The following is a 20394-nucleotide window of genomic DNA, read 5'->3' as shown; positions in this document are numbered from 1 at the left end:
TGAAACTCTCAACCCACTCCACTACAGCACTGTAGGTAAGCCCAGCTGAGGAACCTGAAGCTCTTCACCCTCTCCACTACAGCACTGTAGGTAAGCCCAGCCGAGGAACCTGAAACTCTCAACCCACTCCACTACAGCACTGTAGGTAAGCCCAGCTGAGGAACCTGAAACTCTCAACCCGCTCCACTACAGCACTGTAGGTAAGCCCAGCCCACAAAACAGGAGTAGGGGTTTCCATGATGGGTCCCTCCCTCCCTCCCCTTTCATTTTCATTCTCTCTCCCTCTCGTCTCACGGCCGGCGGCGGCGGCCATCACGGTGTTAATTACAGGCCTCATCCTGGATGCCTAAACAAAGGCCCTTTGTTCTACTTCTTGTCCCCCCCTACCCGCCTCGCTTGGCCGCCTGACAAAAGATGACTTCACCGCCTCTTAAACAAAGCTCTCACACACACACACACACACACATTGATAATGTGTTTGTCTGACTGTGCATGGGTCATGCTAAACGGTATATGTACTTGTGTTATTGACTGTACGTTTGTCTATCTCATGTGTAACTCTGTGTTGTTTTTGTGGCATTGCTTTGCTTCAGTTGTAAATGAGAACTTGTTCTCAACTGGCCTACCTGGTTAAATAAAGATGAAATATATATAATTTTTAAATAAACCTTTGAGTCAATCATCTAACTAACCACAGCCGAGTCAGGCCCAGTAAGCAAACTGATGTCAAGGTAGGGTGATTCTAGAGCAGTGGAACAAAAAGTAACAGGACAGATTATTGTATTGAACAATATGCAAACGTGCTGGAGAAAGATTATTTGAAAAATACAATTCTATTGAGTAAATATTTATTGGTTTCTTTTCATTTTGATAAAAAATGAAAACGTAATGAATTGAAGGTTATTTGTTGATGTAAAAATCTAAATGTACCGATTTAAAGGTTTTGTCATTAGATTTGAGATGGGGTCGAAAGAAATTGTTGGGAAAAAAATGGGATACCCAGAAATTCAACCAAAAGGACAATATTTCAATATACCGTCAAATTAAATAGTAATTTACCTGGAACAGGTACTACACCATTCAGACTGTGTAACACCCCTCGCTCACCTGTGACCAAATGGCCGTTGGTAAATTATCACAGCGCTACTACGGTGCTACTGAGGCCTGCACGAGTATCCATACACTCAGTCCCAACATGCACACGGATGTGAAAATGTTTTATCTGACATCTAGGTGGGTAAAAGTGTCTGTCTACCTGACTGTCTGTCAGAGACTGATTCATCTGTAGGAATGTTTCCGTCGTGACATTCAACTAACGCAAGTGGTAAACCTATTGAGAGAGCGGGAGAGAGACCTGCGTCCAGTGTGTCTGTGTTTGTGTACGTATGTACGCGCGTGTGCGTGAATACGTTTAAGTGCAAGACTGTGAATACAGACAGACAGACTGACAGTGTGTCATTGTAAAAAGTAAAAGAGAGTGACATCCAATGAAAGACTGTTTAAAGTCAGAGCTGCCAAGGCTTTATGTCTGACATTTATCTTGTTAGTGATACATCAAGTTCACTTCATGGCTGTCATAAAAATGGATGAGAATGTAAATGGGCACCTGACCCATTCGTCTTGTTTAACGTGCTCGTCATCCACAGTGATAGTTACACTTCACTCTTTTATCAAGGATTCACTGTTGATGGTAAAGTGTTTTGCATACTAATATATATGCTAAACTAGGTAGTGAAGTGGGGGACTTTGAAAGTAGGGATGCTGCAGTACCATATCTGTAAGGTGCCTACCACTCAGTACCATATCTGCAAGGTGCATACCACTCAGTACCATATCTGCAAGGTGCATACCACTCTGTACCATATCTGCAAGGTGCATACCACTCTGTACCATATCTGCAAGGTGCATACCACTCTGTACCATATCTGCAAGGTACATACCACTCAGTACCATATCTGCAAGGTGCATACCACTCTGTACCATATCTGCAAGGTGCATACCACTCAGTACCATATCTGCAAGGTGCATACCACTCAGTACCATATCTGCAAGGTGAATACCACTCTGTACCATATCTGCAAGGTACATACCACTCAGTACCATATGTGCAAGGTGCATACCACTCTGTACCCTATCTGCAAGGTGCATACCACTCAGTGCCATATCTGCAAGGTGCATACCACTCAGTGCCATATCTGCAAGGTGCATACCACTCAGTACCATATCTGAAAGATGCCTACCACTCTGTCTCATATCTGCAAGGTGCTTACCACTCAGTACCATATCTGCAAGGTGCATACCACTCAGTACCATATCTGCAAGGTGCATACCACTCTGTACCATATCTGCAAGGTACATACCACTCAGTACCATATCTGCAAGGTGCATACCACTCTGTACCATATCTGCAAGGTGCATACCACTCAGTACCATATATGCAAGGTGCATACCACTCAGTACCATATCTGCAAGGTGCATACCACTCAGTACCATATCCGCAAGGTGCATACCACTCAGTACCATATCTGCAAGGTGCATACCACTCAGTACCATATATGCAAGGTACATACCACTCAGTACCATATATGCAAGGTGCATACCACTCAGTACCATATCTGCAAGGTCCATACCACTCAGTACCATATCTGCAAGGTGCATACCACTCAGTACCATATATGCAAGGTGCATACCACTCAGTACCATATATGCAAGGTACATACCACTCAGTACCATATATGCAAGGTGCATACCACTCAGTACCATATCTGCAAGGTCCATACCACTCAGTACCATATCTGCAAGGTGCATACCACTCAGTACCATATCTGCAAGGTGCATACCACTCAGTACCATATATGCAAGGTGCATACCACTCAGAAATGTTGTTGTTGTGGGACAGCTGGGATATTCATGCGTGAAAAGTTTGCAAAAGTCAGGAGTCAAATAATTTCCTTTTTGTCACACTATTTTGACATTGATTTATTTGAGGATACAGTATACCCTCTCACACAGGCTCTGGTCATTTACAGAACAGTTCAGTCTGCTGATGTAAAAAGGGATTTATAAATTATTTATAAATTATTTGATGATTCAATTGAATGGAATCTTTGTTGTGGCATTTGTACGTTTAATGTTTATTCTGGTCTTTGTTTCCTTTTAAAAATAGGATCAATCTTAGAATTTTTTAAAGGCAAAGGTCCATGTAAGTGACTTTTTTTTGTCTCCTCCCTTTAGACAAAAGTCTATTTCACAACCCATCAAGCCCTCAGAGCAGTAGAATGAAATCTGTGTCACTATAACTCAATATTCCTACTGGACAGAGTGAGGGGTGAGTGAATAAAAGTTCAGGTTTTTCCCTAGCTACTGCAGTAGCACGCACACACGCACGCACGCACGCACGCACACCCTCCATCCACAAGGCAGTACTACAATACAGTGAGGTGGTTTATGCAGCCTGTCAGTCTGTGGGCGTGAGTGATGAAGTCATGATTAATACAGGAGATGTTGGGTACTGTAAATTCTCACAGACGCACAAATAAACCAAGGGAGTTTCTACCGATGATTAAATGGACATTTCACAGTTGATTGAGCATGCAAAAAGTCACCCATTTCCCTCTTACTCTGTAAACAACGACGAGACCCCTTTCCACTGTGAGGTATATGCTGGTCGTTGTGGGTTTATATGCACACACAGGCCCTTGAAGACGAATGAGTGCTTCAATTTATAAAACCGCTGGGATCTCCTGATTAGGTCATTTATATGGGGGACAGGTTTATAACTGCTAACTTGCCGTCATGTCCCGCAACACTTAATCCGGAAATCCGGCTGTAAAAGCAGACAGTAAATTCTAGATTTTTCTGTCACTGTCAACCAGGGCCCATAACCTGAGATCTGATTTTCAATAAATCCTTTTAATCCCTTTTATGAAACAGAAGGCAATCACATGAGAGGAGAGACTCCACTCTGTGTTACAGCCACACGTTGTTTCAGCCTGCAGACAGCCTCACAGGGCTTTGTGGAGCTAAAGGTCTTACAAGGAACATGTTCATAATGTATGAAGCAACGCGTTCGTAACGTAAGGAGTAACGCGTTCATAACGCGTTCGTAACGTAAGGAGTAACGCATTCATAACGCGTTCGTAACGTAAGGAGTAACGCATTCGTAACGCGTTCGTAACGTAAGGAGTAACGCGTTCATAACGCGTTCGTAACGTAAGGAGTAACGCGTTCATAACGCGTTAAATAACGTATGAGTAACGCGTTCATAACGCGTTCGTAACGTAAGGAGTAACGCATTCATAACGCGTTCGTAACGTAAGGAGTAACGCATTCGTAACGCGTTCGTAACGTAAGGAGTAACGCATTCATAACGCGTTCGTAACGTAAGGAGTAACGCATTCATAACGCGTTCGTAACGTAAGGAGTAACGCATTCATAACGCGTTCGTAACGTAAGGAGTAACGCGTTCGTAACGTAAGGAGTAACGCATTCATAACGCGTTCGTAACGTAAGGAGTAACGCATTCATAACGCGTTCGTAACGTAAGGAGTAACGCATTCATAACGTAAGGAGTAACGTAAGGAGTAACGCATTCATAACGCGTTCGTAACGTAAGGAGTAACGCATTCATAACGCGTTCGTAACGTAAGGAGTAACGCATTCATAACGCGTTCGTAACGTAAGGAGTAACGCATTCATAACGCGTTCGTAACGTAAGGAGTAACGCATTCATAGCGCGTTCGTAACGTAAGGAGTAACGCATTCATAACGCGTTCGTAACGTACGGAGTAACGCGTTCGTAACGTAAGGAGTAACGCATTCGTAACGCGTTCGTAACGTAAGGAGTAACGCATTCATAACGCGTTCGTAACGTAAGGAGTAACGCATTCATAACGCGTTCGTAACGTAAGGAGTAACGCATTCGTAACGCGTTCGTAACGTAAGGAGTAACGCATTCGTAACGCGTTCGTAACGTAAGGAGTAACGCATTCATAACGCGTTCGTAACGTACGGAGTAACGCGTTCGTAACGTAAGGAGTAACGCATTCGTAACGCGTTCGTAACGTACGGAGTAACGCGTTAGTAACGTAAGGAGTAACGTGCGGAGGAACGCATTAACGCATGTAACGCGTTAAATAACGTGAAGGAGTAACGCATTCGTAATGCGTTCGTAACGTACGGAGTAACGCGTTCGTAACGTAAGGAGTAACGCATTCGTAACGCGTTCGTAACGTACGGAGTAACGCGTTCGTAACGTAAGGAGTAACGCATTCATAACGCGTTCGTAACGTAAGGAGTAACGCATTCATAACGCGTTCGTAACGTACGGAGTAACGCGTTCGTAACGTAAGGAGTAACGCATTCGTAACGCGTTCGTAACGTAAGGAGTAACGCATTGTTTGTAAACGCCGTTAACGTAACGTTTGTAGGAGTAACGCATTCATAACGCGTTAAACGTTTGTAGAGTAACGATTCGTAACGCGCTCGCAACGTAAGGAGTAACGCATTCATAACGCGTTCGTAACGTGCGGAGTAACGCATTCATAACGCGTTAAACGCACGAGTAACGCGTTCGTAAACGTGTTTGTAAGGAGTAACGCATTCTAACGCGTTAACGTAACGTCGGATGTAACGCGTTAAATAACGTAAGGAGTAACGTCGTACGGAGTAACGCATTAAATGTAACGCGTTAAATAACGTAAGGAGTAACGCATTTTGTAACGCGTTAAATAACGTGTTTGAGTAACGCGTTAAATAACGTATGAGTAACGCATTAAATGTAACGCGTTAAACAACGTGCGAAGTAACGCGTTAAATAACGTAAGGAGTAACGCATTCGTAACGCGTTCGTAACGTACGGAGGAACGCGTTCGTAACGTAAGGAGTAACGCATTCGTAACGCGTTCGTAACATAAGGAGTAACGCATTCGTAATGTAAGGAGTAACGCACGGAGTCATGCGTTCGTAACGTACGGAGTAACGCGTTCGTAACGTAAGGAGTAACGCATTCGTAACGCGTTCGTAACGTAAGGAGTAACGCATTCATAACGCGTTCGTAACGTAAGGAGTAACGCACGGAGTAATGCGTTCGTAACGTAAGGAGTAACGCATTCGTAACGCGTTCGTAACGTAAGGAGTAACGCACGGAGTCATGCGTTCGTAACGTACGGAGTTACGCATTTGTAACGTACGGAGTAACGCGTTCGTAACGTACGAAGTAACATGTTTGTAACGTACGAAGTAACATGTTTGTAACGTACGAAGTAAAGTGTTTGCAACATACGAAGTAGCATGTTTGTAATGTACGAAATAAAGTGTTTGCAACATACGAAGTAGCATGTTTGTAACGTACGAAGTAGCATGTTTGTAACGTACGAAGTATCATGTTTGTAACGTACGAAGTAACATGTTTGTAACGTACGAAGTAACATGTTTGTAACGTATGAAGTAACATGTTTGTACCGTATGAAGTAACATGTTTGCAACATACGAAGTAGCATGTTTGTAACATACGAAGTAACATGTTTGTAACGTATGAAGTAACGTGTTTGTAACGTACGAAATAGTGTGTTTGTAACGTACGAAGTAACATGTTTGTAACGTACGAAGTAGCGTATTTGTAACGTACGAAGTAACATGTTTGTAACGTATGAAGTAACGTGTTTGTAACGTATGAAGTAACGTGTTTGTAACGCATGAAGTAACGTGTTTGTAACGCATGAAGTAACGTGTTTGTAACATACGAAGTAACATGTTTGTAACATACGAAGTAACATGTTTGTAACGTATGAAGTAGCGTGTTCGTAACGTATGAAGTAGCGTGCTTGTAACGCATGAAGTAACGTGTTTGTAACGTATGAAGTAACGTGTTCGTAACGTATGAAGTAACGTGTTTGTAACGTACGAAGTAGCGTGTTTGTAACGTACGAAGTAGCGTGTTTGTAACGTATGAAGTAACGTGTTTGTAACGTACGAAGTAGCGTGTTTGTAACGTATGAAGTAACGTGTTTGTAACGTACGAAGTAGCGTGTTTGTAACGTATGAAGTAACGTGTTTGTAACGTACGAAGTAGCGTGTTTGTAACGTATGAAGTAATGTGTTTGTAACGTACGAAGTAACGTGTTTGTAACGTATGAAGTAGCGTGTTTGTAACGTATGAAGTAACGTGTTTGTAACGTATGAAGTAACGTGTTCGTAACGTATGAAGTAGCGTGTTTGTAATGTATGAAGTAGCGTGTTTGTAACGTACGAAGTAACATGTTTGTAACGTACGAAGTAAAGTGTTTGCAACATACGAAGTAGCATGTTTGTAATGTACGAAATAAAGTGTTTGCAACATACGAAGTAGCATGTTTGTAAAGTACGAAGTAGCATGTTTGTAACATACGAAGTAGCATGTTTGTAACGTACGGTGTAGCATGTTTGTAACGTATGAAGTAACGTTTTTGTAACATACGAAGTAACATGTTTGTAACGTATGAAGTAACGTGTTTGTAACGTACGAAATAGTGTGTTTGTATCGTACGAAGTAACATGTTTGTAACGTACGAAGTAGCGTATTTGTAACGTATGAAGTAACGTGTTTGTAACGTATGAAGTAACATGTTGGCAATGTACGAAGTAGAGTGTTTGTAACGTACCGAGTAGCATGTTTGTAACGTATGAAGTAACCTGTTTGTAACATACGAAGTAACATGTTTGTAACGTATGAAGTAACGTGTTTGTAACGCATGAAGTAACGTGTTTGTAACGCATGAAGTAACGTGTTTGTAGCGTATGAAGTAACGTGTTTGTAACATATGAAGTAACATGTTTGTAACATACGAAGTAACATGTTTGTAACGTACGAAGTAGCGTGTTTGTAACGTATGAAGTAACGTGTTTGTAACGTACGAAGTAGCGTGTTTGTAACGTATGAAGTAACGTGTTTGTAACGTACGAAGTAGCGTGTTTGTAACGTATGAAGTAACGTGTTTGTAACGTACGAAGTAGCGTGTTTGTAACGTATGAAGTAACGTGTTTGTAACGTACGAAGTAGCGTGTTTGTAACGTATGAAGTAGCGTGTTTGTAACGTATGAAGTAACGTGTTTGTAACGTATGAAGTAACGTGTTCGTAACGTATGAAGTAGCGTGTTTGTAATGTATGAAGTAGCGTGTTTGTAATGTATGAAGTAACGTGTTTGTAACGTACGAAGTAGCGTGTTTGTAACGTACGAAGTAGCGTGTTTGTAACGTATGAAGTAATGTGTTTGTAACGTACGAAGTAACGTGTTTGTAACGTATGAAGTAGCGTGTTTGTAACGTATGAAGTAACGTGTTTGTAACGTATGAAGTAACGTGTTCGTAACGTATGAAGTAGCGTGTTTGTAATGTATGAAGTAGCGTGTTTGTAACGTACGGTGTAGCATGTTTGTAACGTATGAAGTAGTGTGTTTGTAACATACGAAGTAACATGTTTGTAACGTATGAAGTAACGTGTTTGTAGCGTATGAAGTAACGTGTTTGTAACGTACGAAGTAACATGTTTGTAACGTACGAAGTAACATGTTTGTAACGTACGAAGTAAAGTGTTTGCAACATACGAAGTAGCATGTTTGTAATGTACGAAATAAAGTGTTTGCAACATACGAAGTAGCATGTTTGTAAAGTACGAAGTAGCATGTTTGTAACATACGAAGTAGCATGTTTGTAACGTACGGTGTAGCATGTTTGTAACGTATGAAGTAACGTTTTTGTAACATACGAAGTAACATGTTTGTAACGTATGAAGTAACGTGTTTGTAACGTACGAAATAGTGTGTTTGTATCGTCGAAGTAACATGTTTGTAACGTCACTGAGTAGCGTATTTGTAACGTATGAAGTAACGTGTTTGTAACGTATGAAGTAACATGTTGGCAATGTACGAAGTAGAGTGTTTGTAACGTACCGAGTAGCATGTTTGTAACGTATGAAGTAACCTGTTTGTAACATACGGAGTAACATGTTTGTAACGTATGAAGTAACGTGTTTGTAACGCATGAAGTAACGTGTTTGTAACGCATGAAGTAACGTGTTTGTAACGTATGAAGTAACGTGTTTGTAACATACGAAGTAACATGTTTGTAACATACGAAGTAACATGTTTGTAACGTACGAAGTAGCGTGTTTGTAACGTATGAAGTAACGTGTTTGTAACGTACGAAGTAGCGTGTTTGTAACGTATGAAGTAACGTGTTTGTAACGTACGAAGTAGCGTGTTTGTAACGTATGAAGTAACGTGTTTGTAACGTCACGTGTTTGTAAGTAGCGTGTTTGTAACGTATGAAGTAACGTGTTTGTAACGTGATTGGCGTAGCGTGTTTGTAACGTATGAAGTAGCGTGTTTGTAACGTTTGTATGAAGTAACGTGTTTGTAACGTATGAAGTAACGTGTTCGTAACGTATGAAGTAGCGTGTTTGTAATGTATGAAGTAGCGTGTTTGTAATGTATGAAGTAACGTGTTTGTAACGTACGAAGTAGCGTGTTTGTAACGTATGAAGTAATGTGTTTGTAACGTACGAAGTAACGTGTTTGTAACGTATGAAGTAGCGTGTTTGTAACGTATGAAGTAACGTGTTTGTAACGTATGAAGTAACGTGTTTGTAACGTACGAAGTAGCGTGTTTGTAACGTATGAAGTAACGTGTTTGTAACGTACGAAGTAGTGTGTTTGTAACGTATGAAGTAACGTGTTTGTAACGTACGAAGTAGCGTGTTTGTAACGTATGAAGTAACGTGTTTGTAACGTACGAAGTAGCGTGTTTGTAACGTATGAAGTAGCGTGTTTGTAACGTATGAAGTAACGTGTTTGTAACGTATGAAGTAACGTGTTCGTAACGTATGAAGTAGCGTGTTTGTAATGTATGAAGTAGCGTGTTTGTAATGTATGAAGTAACGTGTTTGTAACGTACGAAGTAGCGTGTTTGTAACGTATGAAGTAATGTGTTTGTAACGTACGAAGTAACGTGTTTGTAACATATGAAGTAGCGTGTTTGTAACGTATGAAGTAACGTGTTTGTAACGTATGAAGTAACGTGTTCGTAACGTATGAAGTAGCGTGTTTGTAATGTATGAAGTAGCGTGTTTGTAACGTACGGTGTAGCATGTTTGTAACGTATGAAGTAGTGTGTTTGTAACATACGAAGTAACATGTTTGTAACGTATGAAGTAACGTGTTTGTAGCGTATGAAGTAACGTGTTTGTAACGTACGAAGTAACATGTTTGTAACGTACGAAGTAAAGTGTTTGCAACATACGAAGTAGCATGTTTGTAATGTACGAAATAAAGTGTTTGCAACATACGAAGTAGCATGTTTGTAAAGTACGAAGTAGCATGTTTGTAACATACGAAGTAGCATGTTTGTAACGTACGGTGTAGCATGTTTGTAACGTATGAAGTAACGTTTTTGTAACATACGAAGTAACATGTTTGTAACGTATGAAGTAACGTGTTTGTAACGTACGAAATAGTGTGTTTGTATCGTACGAAGTAACATGTTTGTAACGTACGAAGTAGCGTATTTGTAACGTATGAAGTAACGTGTTTGTAACGTATGAAGTAACATGTTGGCAATGTACGAAGTAGAGTGTTTGTAACGTACCGAGTAGCATGTTTGTAACGTATGAAGTAACCTGTTTGTAACATACGAAGTAACATGTTTGTAACGTATGAAGTAACGTGTTTGTAACGCATGAAGTAACGTGTTTGTAACGCATGAAGTAACGTGTTTGTAACGTATGAAGTAACGTGTTTGTAACATACGAAGTAACATGTTTGTAACATACGAAGTAACATGTTTGTAACGTACGAAGTAGCGTGTTTGTAACGTATGAAGTAACGTGTTTGTAACGTACGAAGTAGCGTGTTTGTAACGTATGAAGTAACGTGTTTGTAACGTACGAAGTAGCGTGTTTGTAACGTATGAAGTAACGTGTTTGTAACGTACGAAGTAGCGTGTTTGTAACGTATGAAGTAACGTGTTTGTAACGTACGAAGTAGCGTGTTTGTAACGTATGAAGTAGCGTGTTTGTAACGTATGAAGTAACGTGTTTGTAACGTATGAAGTAACGTGTTAAGTAACATTATGAAGTAGCGTGTTTGTAATGTATGAAGTAGCGTGTTTGTAATGTATGAAGTAACGTGTTTGTAACGTACGAAGTAGCGTGTTTGTAACGTATGAAGTAATGTGTTTGTAACGTACGAAGTAACGTGTTTGTAACGTATGAAGTAGCGTGTTTGTAACGTATGAAGTAACGTGTTTGTAACGTATGAAGTAACGTGTTCGTAACGTATGAAGTAGCGTGTTTGTAATGTATGAAGTAGCGTGTTTGTAACGTACGGTGTAGCATGTTTGTAACGTATGAAGTAGTGTGTTTGTAACATACGAAGTAACATGTTTGTAACGTATGAAGTAACGTGTTTGTAGCGTATGAAGTAACGTGTTTGTAACGTATGAAGTAACATGTTGGCAATGTACGAAGTAGAGTGTTTGTAACGTACGGAGTAGCATGTTTGTAACGTATGAAGTAACCTGTTTTTTAACATACGAAGTAACATGTTTGTAACGTATGAAGTAACGTGTTTGTAACGTACGAAGTAGCGTGTTTGTAACGTACGAAGTAGCGTGTTTGTAACGTATGAAGTAACGTGTTTGTAACGTACGAAGTAGCGTGTTTGTAACGTATGAAGTAACGTGTTTGTAACGCATGAAGTAATGTGTTCGTAACGTATGAAGTAGCGTGTTTGTAACGTATGAAGTAACGTGTTTGTAACGTACGAAGTAGCGTGTTTGTAACGTATGAAGTAACGTGTTTGTAACGTACGAAGTAGCGTGTTTGTAACGTATGAAGTAACGTGTTTGTAACGTCAGTAAGTAGCGTGTTTGTAACGTGATGAAGTAACGTGTTTGTAACGCACGTGTTTGTAACGCATTTAAGCGTGTTTGTAACGTATGAAGTAGCGTGTTTGTAACGTGTGAAGTAACGTGTTTGTAACGTATGAAGTAACGTGTTAAGTAACGTATGAAGTAGCGTGTTTGTAATGTATGAAGTAGCGTGTTTGTAATGTATGAAGTAACGTGTTTGTAACGTCACAGTAACGCGTGTTTGTAACGTGTATGAAGTAATGTGTTTGTAACGCATTTAAGTAACGTGTTTGTAACGTATGAAGTAGCGTGTTTGTAACGTATGAAGTAACGTGTTTGTAACGTATGAAGTAACGTGTTCGTAACGTATGAAGTAGCGTGTTTGTAATGTATGAAGTAGCGTGTTTGTAACGTACGGTGTAGCATGTTTGTAACGTATGAAGTAGTGTGTTTGTAACATACGAACGTAACATGTTTGTAACGTATGAAGTAACGTGTTTGTAGCGTATGAAGTAACGTGTTTGTAACGTGTAAGCGAAACGTATGAAGTAACATGTTTGTAACGTCACGAAGTAACATGTTTGTAACGTCACAAGTAAAGTGTTTGCAACATACAAGTAGCATGTTTGTAATGTACGAAATAAAGTGTTTGCAACATACGAAGTAGCATGTTTGTAAAGTACGAAGTAGCATGTTTGTAACATACGAAGTAGCATGTTTGTAACGTACGGTGTAGCATGTTTGTAACGTATGAAGTAACGTTTTTGTAACATACGAAGTAACATGTTTGTAACGTATGAAGTAACGTGTTTGTAACGTACGAAATAGTGTGTTTGTATCGTACGAAGTAACATGTTTGTAACGTCGAGCGCGTATTTGTAACGTATGAAGTAACGTGTTTGTAACGTATGAAGTAACATGTTGGCAATGTACGAAAGTAGAGTGTTTGTAACGTGCCGAGTAGCATGTTTGTAACGTATGAAGTAACCTGTTTGTAACATACGAAACGTAACATGTTTGTAACGTATGAAGTAACGTGTTTGTAACGCATGAAGTAACGTGTTTGTAACGCATGAAGTAACGTGTTTGTAACGTATGAAGTAACGTGTTTGTAACATACGAAGTAACATGTTTGTAACATACGAAGTAACATGTTTGTAACGTCATTTGTAAGTAAGCGTGTTTGTAACGTGTTTGTGAAGTAACGTGTTTGTAACGTGCGAAGTAGCGTGTTTGTAACGTATGAAGTAACGTGTTTGTAACGTCACAAGTAGCGTGTTTGTAACGTTGAAGTAACGTGTTTGTAACGTCGAACGTAGCGTGTTTGTAACGTATGAAGTAACGTGTTTGTAACGTCATGAAGTAGCGTGTTTGTAACGTATGAAGTAGCGTGTTTGTAACGTATGAAGTAACGTGTTTGTAACGTATGAAGTAACGTGTTAAAACGTATGAAGTAGCGTGTTTGTAATGTATGAAGTAGCGTGTTTGTAATGTATGAAGTAACGTGTTTGTAACGTATGAAGTAACGTGTTTGTAACGTATGAAGTAACGTGTTCGTAACGTATGAAGTAGCGTGTTTGTAATGTATGAAGTAGCGTGTTTGTAATGTATGAAGTAACGTGTTTGTAACGTCACGAGTAGCGTGTTTGTAACGTGAAGAAGTAATGTGTTTGTAACGTACGAAGTAACGTGTTTGTAACGTATGAAGTAGCGTGTTTGTAACGTATGAAGTAACGTGTTTGTAACGTATGAAGTAACGTGTTCGTAACGTATGAAGTAGCGTGTTTGTAATGTATGAAGTAGCGTGTTTGTAACGTACGGTGTAGCATGTTTGTAACGTATGAAGTAGTGTGTTTGTAACATACGAAGTAACATGTTTGTAACGTATGAAGTAACGTGTTTGTAGCGTATGAAGTAACGTGTTTGTAACGTACGAAGTAACATGTTTGTAACGTACGAAGTAACATGTTTGTAACGTACGAAGTAAAGTGTTTGCAACATACGAAGTAGCATGTTTGTAATGTACGAAATAAAGTGTTTGCAACATACGAAGTAGCATGTTTGTAAAGTACGAAGTAGCATGTTTGTAACATACGAAGTAGCATGTTTGTAACGTACGGTGTAGCATGTTTGTAACGTATGAAGTAACGTTTTTGTAACATACGAAGTAACATGTTTGTAACGTATGAAGTAACGTGTTTGTAACGTACGAAATAGTGTGTTTGTATCGTACGAAGTAACATGTTTGTAACGTACGAAGTAGCGTATTTGTAACGTATGAAGTAACGTGTTTGTAACGTATGAAGTAACATGTTGGCAATGTACGAAGTAGAGTGTTTGTAACGTACCGAGTAGCATGTTTGTAACGTATGAAGTAACCTGTTTGTAACATACGAAGTAACATGTTTGTAACGTATGAAGTAACGTGTTTGTAACGCATGAAGTAACGTGTTTGTAACGCATGAAGTAACGTGTTTGTAACGTATGAAGTAACGTGTTTGTAACATACGAAGTAACATGTTTGTAACATACGAAGTAACATGTTTGTAACGTACGAAGTAGCGTGTTTGTAACGTATGAAGTAACGTGTTTGTAACGTACGAAGTAGCGTGTTTGTAACGTATGAAGTAACGTGTTTGTAACGTCACGGCAAGTAAGCGTGTTTGTAACGTATGAAGTAACGTGTTTGTAACGTACGAAGTAGCGTGTTTGTAACGTATGAAGTAACGTGTTTGTAACGTACGAAGTAGCGTGTTTGTAACGTATGAAGTAGCGTGTTTGTAACGTATGAAGTAACGTGTTTGTAACGTATGAAGTAACGTGTTCGTAACGTATGAAGTAGCGTGTTTGTAATGTATGAAGTAGCGTGTTTGTAATGTATGAAGTAACGTGTTTGTAACGTACGAAGTAGCGTGTTTGTAACGTATGAAGTAATGTGTTTGTAACGTACGAAGTAACGTGTTTGTAACGTATGAAGTAGCGTGTTTGTAACGTATGAAGTAACGTGTTTGTAACGTATGAAGTAACGTGTTCGTAACGTATGAAGTAGCGTGTTTGTAATGTATGAAGTAGCGTGTTTGTAACGTACGGTGTAGCATGTTTGTAACGTATGAAGTAGTGTGTTTGTAACATACGAAGTAACATGTTTGTAACGTATGAAGTAACGTGTTTGTAACGTACGAAGTAGCGTGTTTGTAACGTATGAAGTAACGTGTTTGTAACGTACGAAGTAGCGTGTTTGTAACGTATGAAGTAACGTGTTTGTAACGTACGAAGTAGCGTGTTTGTAACGTATGAAGTAACGTGTTTGTAACGTACGAAGTAACGTGTTCGTAACGTATGAAGTAGCGTGTTTGTAACGTATGAAGTAACGTGTTTGTAATGTATGAAGTAACGTGTTCGTAACGTATGAAGTAGCGTGTTTGTAATGTATGAAGTAGCGTGTTCGTAACGTATGAAGTAACGTGTTTGTAACGTACGAAGTAGCGTGTTTGTAACGTACGAAGTAGCGTGTTTGTAACGTACGAAGTAACGTGTTTGTAACGTACGAAGTAGCGTGTTTGTAACGTACGAAGTAGCGTGTTTGTAACGTACGAAGTAACGTGTTTGTAACGTACGAAGTAACATGTTTGTAACGTACGAAGTAGCGTGTTTGTAATGTAAGAAGTAACATGTTTGTAACGTACGAAGTAACATGTTTGTAACGTACGAAGTAGCGTGTTTGTAACGTACGAAGTAACATGTTTGTAACGTATGAAGTAACGTGTTTGTAAGATATGAACTAACATGTTTGCAACATACGAAGTAGCATGTTTGTAACGTACGGTGTAGCATGTTTGTAACGTATGAAGTAGTGTGTTTGTAACATACGAAGTAACATGTTTGTAACGTATGAAGTAACGTGTTTGTAGCGTATGAAGTAACGTGTTTGTAACGTATGAAGTAACATGTTGGCAATGTACGAAGTAGAGTGTTTGTAACGTACGGAGTAGCATGTTTGTAACGTATGAAGTAACCTGTTTTTTAACATACGAAGTAACATGTTTGTAACGTATGAACTAACATGTTTGCAACATACGAAGTAGCATGTTTGTAACGTATGGTGTAGCATGTTTGTAACGTATGAAGTAGCGTGTTTGTAACATACGAAGTAACATGTTTGTAATGTATGAAGTAACGTGTTTGTAACGTACGAAGTAACATGTTGGCAATGTACAAAGTAGAGTGTTTGTAACGTACGGAGTAGCATGTTTGTAACGTATGAAGTAACCTGTTTTTTAACATACGAAGTAACATGTTTGTAACGTTAGTAGTAACGTGTTTGTAACGCATGAAGTAACGTGTTCATAACGTATGAAGTAGCGTGTTTGTAACGTACGAAGTAACGTGTTTGTAACGTACGAAGTAGCGTGTTTGTAACGTACGAAGTAGCGTGTTTGTAACGTACGAAGTAACGTGTTTGTAACGTACGAAGTAGCGTGTTTGTAATGTATGAAGTAACATGTTTGTAACGTATGAAGTAGCGTGTTTGTAACGTATGAAGTAACATGTTTGTAACGTACGAAGTAACATGTTTGTAACGTATGAAGTAACATGTTTGTAACGTACGAAGTAGCGTGTTTGTAACGTACGAAGTAACGTGTTTGTAACGTACGAAGTAGCGTGTTTGTAACGTATGAAGTAACATGTTTGTAACGTATGAAGTAGCGTATTTGTAACGTATGAAGTAACGTGTTTGTAACGTATGAAGTAACATTTTTGTAACGTATGAAGTAGCGTGTTTGTAACGTATGAAGTAACATGTTTGTAACGTATGAAGTAGCGTGTTTGTAACGTAGTGTTTGTAACGGACGAAGTAGCGTGTTTGTAACGTACGAAGTAACGTGTTTGTAACGTACGAAGTAGCGTGTTTGTAACGTATGAAGTAACGTGTTTGTAACGTATGAAGTAACATGTTTGTAACGTATGAAGTAGCGTGTTTGTAACGTATGAAGTAACGTGTTTGTAACGTATGAAGTAGCGTGTTTGTAACGTACGAAGTAGCGTGTTTGTAACGTATGAAGTAGCGTGTTTGTAACGTACGAAGTAGCGTGTTTGTAACGTATGAAGTAGCGTGTTTGTAACGTACGAAGTAGCGTGTTTGTAACGTATGAAGTAACGTGTTTGTAACGTATGAAGTAGCGTGTTTGTAACGTATGAAGTAGCGTGTTTGTAACGTACGAAGTAGCGTGTTTGTAACGTACGAAGTAGCGTGTTTGTAACGTATGAAGTAACGTGTTTGTAACGTACGAAGTAACATGTTTGTAACGTATGAAGTAACATGTTTGTAACGTACATTTACATTACATTTAAGTCATTTAGCAGACGCTCTTATCCAGAGCGACTTACAAATTGGTGCTTTCACCGTACGAAGTAACATGTTTGTAACGTACGAAGTAGCGTGTTTGTAACGTATGAAGTAGCGTGTTTGTAGCGTACGAAGTAACGTGTTTGTAACGTACGAAGTAGCGTGTTTGTAACGTATGAAGTAACGTGTTTGTAACGTATGAAGTAGCGTGTTTGTAACGTATGAAGTAACGTGTTTGTAACGTACGAAGTAGCGTGTTTGTAACGTTTAAATAACGTGTTTGTAACGTCTGTAAGCGTGTTTGTAACGTATGAAGTAGCGTGTTTGTAACGTACGAAGTAACATGTTTGTAACGTACGAAGTAGCGTGTTTGTAACGTACGAAGTAGCGTGTTTGTAATGTACGAAGTAGCGTGTTTGTAACGTATGAAGTAGCGTGTTTGTAACGTATGTAGTCATTTGTTCGTAATGTATGATGTAACGTGTTTGTAATGTATAGAGTGAGGCGTTCGTAACGTATCGGCTCCAGAGTGGCGCTGCGGTCTAAGGCACTGTATCTCAGTGCAAGAGGTATCACTACTGTCCCTGGTTCGAATCCAGGCTGTATCACATCCGGCTGTGATTTGGAGTCCCATAGGGTGGTAAACAATTGGCCCAGCGTTGTCCGTGTTTGGCCGGAGTAGGCCATCATTGTAAATAAGAATTTGTTCTTAACTGACTTGCCTAGTTAAATAAAAAAAATAAATACAAATAAAATAAATGATATCATGTGTTCGTAACGTATGAAGGAACGTGTTCGTAACGTATGAAGTAACGTGTTCATAACAAGAAGGAGTGTTTTACGCACACACACTGACAAATGAGTGAAATCAGTGGCAATACAATATTTGATTTTTGACAACATACCGTATGTGAATGAACCTGAGATGAAACAACAGAACAAGTGAAATGTCAATCCTCTCTGTGATATCTTATTTTCAGACATACTCACATGGCGGACAGTCGATCCCCTTACATTGGTTTGCATACCATTAACCCTGTACTACAGCCGTTGGCTGCCACCTCTAATAAGAGGGCAGGGAAAGGTTATCATGGGAGGTGTAATTTAGCTGTCAGCGGCTGTGTTTTATGGTGACCTGCCCGGTGACAGAGGACACATGAGATTGGCTTCAGATTAGAGCAGAGGGTTTTACATATTACATAGGAGAGATAATAGCAGCAGTGTTTTGTCCCACTTAGATTTGCACTTGATTTAGGTCATACATCAACTGGCTCTGTCACATCATACAAGCAGAACCATAACTATGCAGACTGAAGGTCAATTCTTACCATGTAGGATGTTTGACATTAGGTAAACAATGAAGAAAGATTTATTTGGATGGTTTCAAGCCAATGGCTTCAACTCCAAAGATGTTGGTTGAAATTTCAAGTTTGAGTTTAGTGGTATTTTTCATGTGTACAGTAGGTAATAGGTATATATAGATATAGGAGCCCTGTAAGTCATGACTGAGGTCTGAACTAGTTTGGCTGATTAGGTGCACCCTTCTTACTGTAGGTAGGCTATAGACTGAGTTTCATACAGGATACAATATACAGGGATAGAACCCACTGCCAACAACTGTCTAAAATATCAATCATACAAGGCTTTACCTGTTCATCATTTTCCTCCTCTCTACCTCACACCAGCTCTAAGTATATTACCCATAGGGTTAAGTATTTTTATTTGACCTTTCCAGGCATACAGCAGGTAACCCCTGTAGCTATCAGAAACTCCTGTTCTAGCCCAGTAGTGTGTGGTGGTTTGTGTCATATAAAGACAAACTGGTTTGTAGTAGATGTGTGTTATTAACAAGTTGTCTGTTAGTGGTCCCTGGTCCAGCACCCCATTAAGACTGCTTGTAAATGGCAGTCTCTTATGAGAAGAAAAAAAATCTCCTCATTGGCTTGAGTTTCAATGAAAGGGGATACAGTTAGCCTCCGTAAATATAGCCCCGGGAACCACCGCTAAGCATGTGATATGCAAACTGCACACTGCTGTGGAGAGAAACCAGGCTTTCCTCCGAAGAGACCAATTCAACAGCGAAAAGCTTCCAATGTATGGAAATTGGATCTATAGTAGTTAGGTTCGACCACTGTTGCAGTTATCATAGCGAACATGTAGCTGAATAGACAATGGTTAGGGGAAAATGATCAACACACCACATAGAATAAGAGAACTGTGAAGAAGTATGTGTTAGACAAGAGCTGATATGTGAAGAATAAGGAGTGGTTGTGAACAGTCATCACATGGATATTTAAAAAACATGACACACAAAAACAGATCTCTCCAACTTAATCGAAGCAAAGACAAATGACTGGTGTGTCAGAGAACCTTCCACTGTGTGCTTATTTAAACAAGACGGGTATGTTATTATTATTATATTATGTTATATGACAGGCACATGCTAATGGTGTGAGAAGAGTAGAATGTGTGAACAGGTTTCGCATGTAAAATGTATAAAGTATGGGAACACAAAACCAGAGGACGTGTTAGGGAGACCGAGGCAAAAAACAAATTAGATTATGGTCACATGATGTGCTTTCATCTGGACCTCCTATTTGTATTATTATTCTGCTCACATGAGAGACAGAGATGCACTGCAATGGCTATGCGTCACAACCATATACCTTATATTGCTGCTCAATATTAGGGTGATGATGGACATAACACCATGAGACACTGATCATTGTTCATATATCTATCAGGGAAGCCAAAGACCTCCGGATTTCTCCTTTGATCAAGAGACCCCACTTAAACTGGCCTGTATCCTGCCTGGTAGTCACTGCTATCAATATTACAACGGATAGCTCTTCAAAAAGACATGCCCAGAATTAGGCATTGGTGTTGAATTGTAAGTGTCCATAGACAGGCTGGTTGTTCAGCAACTATAGGGCAAAACAGAAGGGGTTAGCTTAGTGGTGAAGGCCATGAAAGTCTCAATAACATTTGGATGGTGACTTACTAACTTGTCTAGAGACTGGTTAGTTGTTCATCCACAAAACCGATTTGTGCGCAACTATAGGGCAAAACAGACGGAGTTAGATTGTTAACAACATGTAAACTATATTTAGTCGCCAATGTTTATTGAACACATAAATACATTTGCACAATGAGCACTTGTTGT

The sequence above is a fragment of the Oncorhynchus nerka genome, linkage group LG10 (assembly GCF_034236695.1).
Source record: "Oncorhynchus nerka isolate Pitt River linkage group LG10, Oner_Uvic_2.0, whole genome shotgun sequence".
Classification (NCBI taxonomy): domain Eukaryota; kingdom Metazoa; phylum Chordata; class Actinopteri; order Salmoniformes; family Salmonidae; genus Oncorhynchus; species Oncorhynchus nerka.
Note: the sequence above shows the minus strand (reverse complement) of the source record.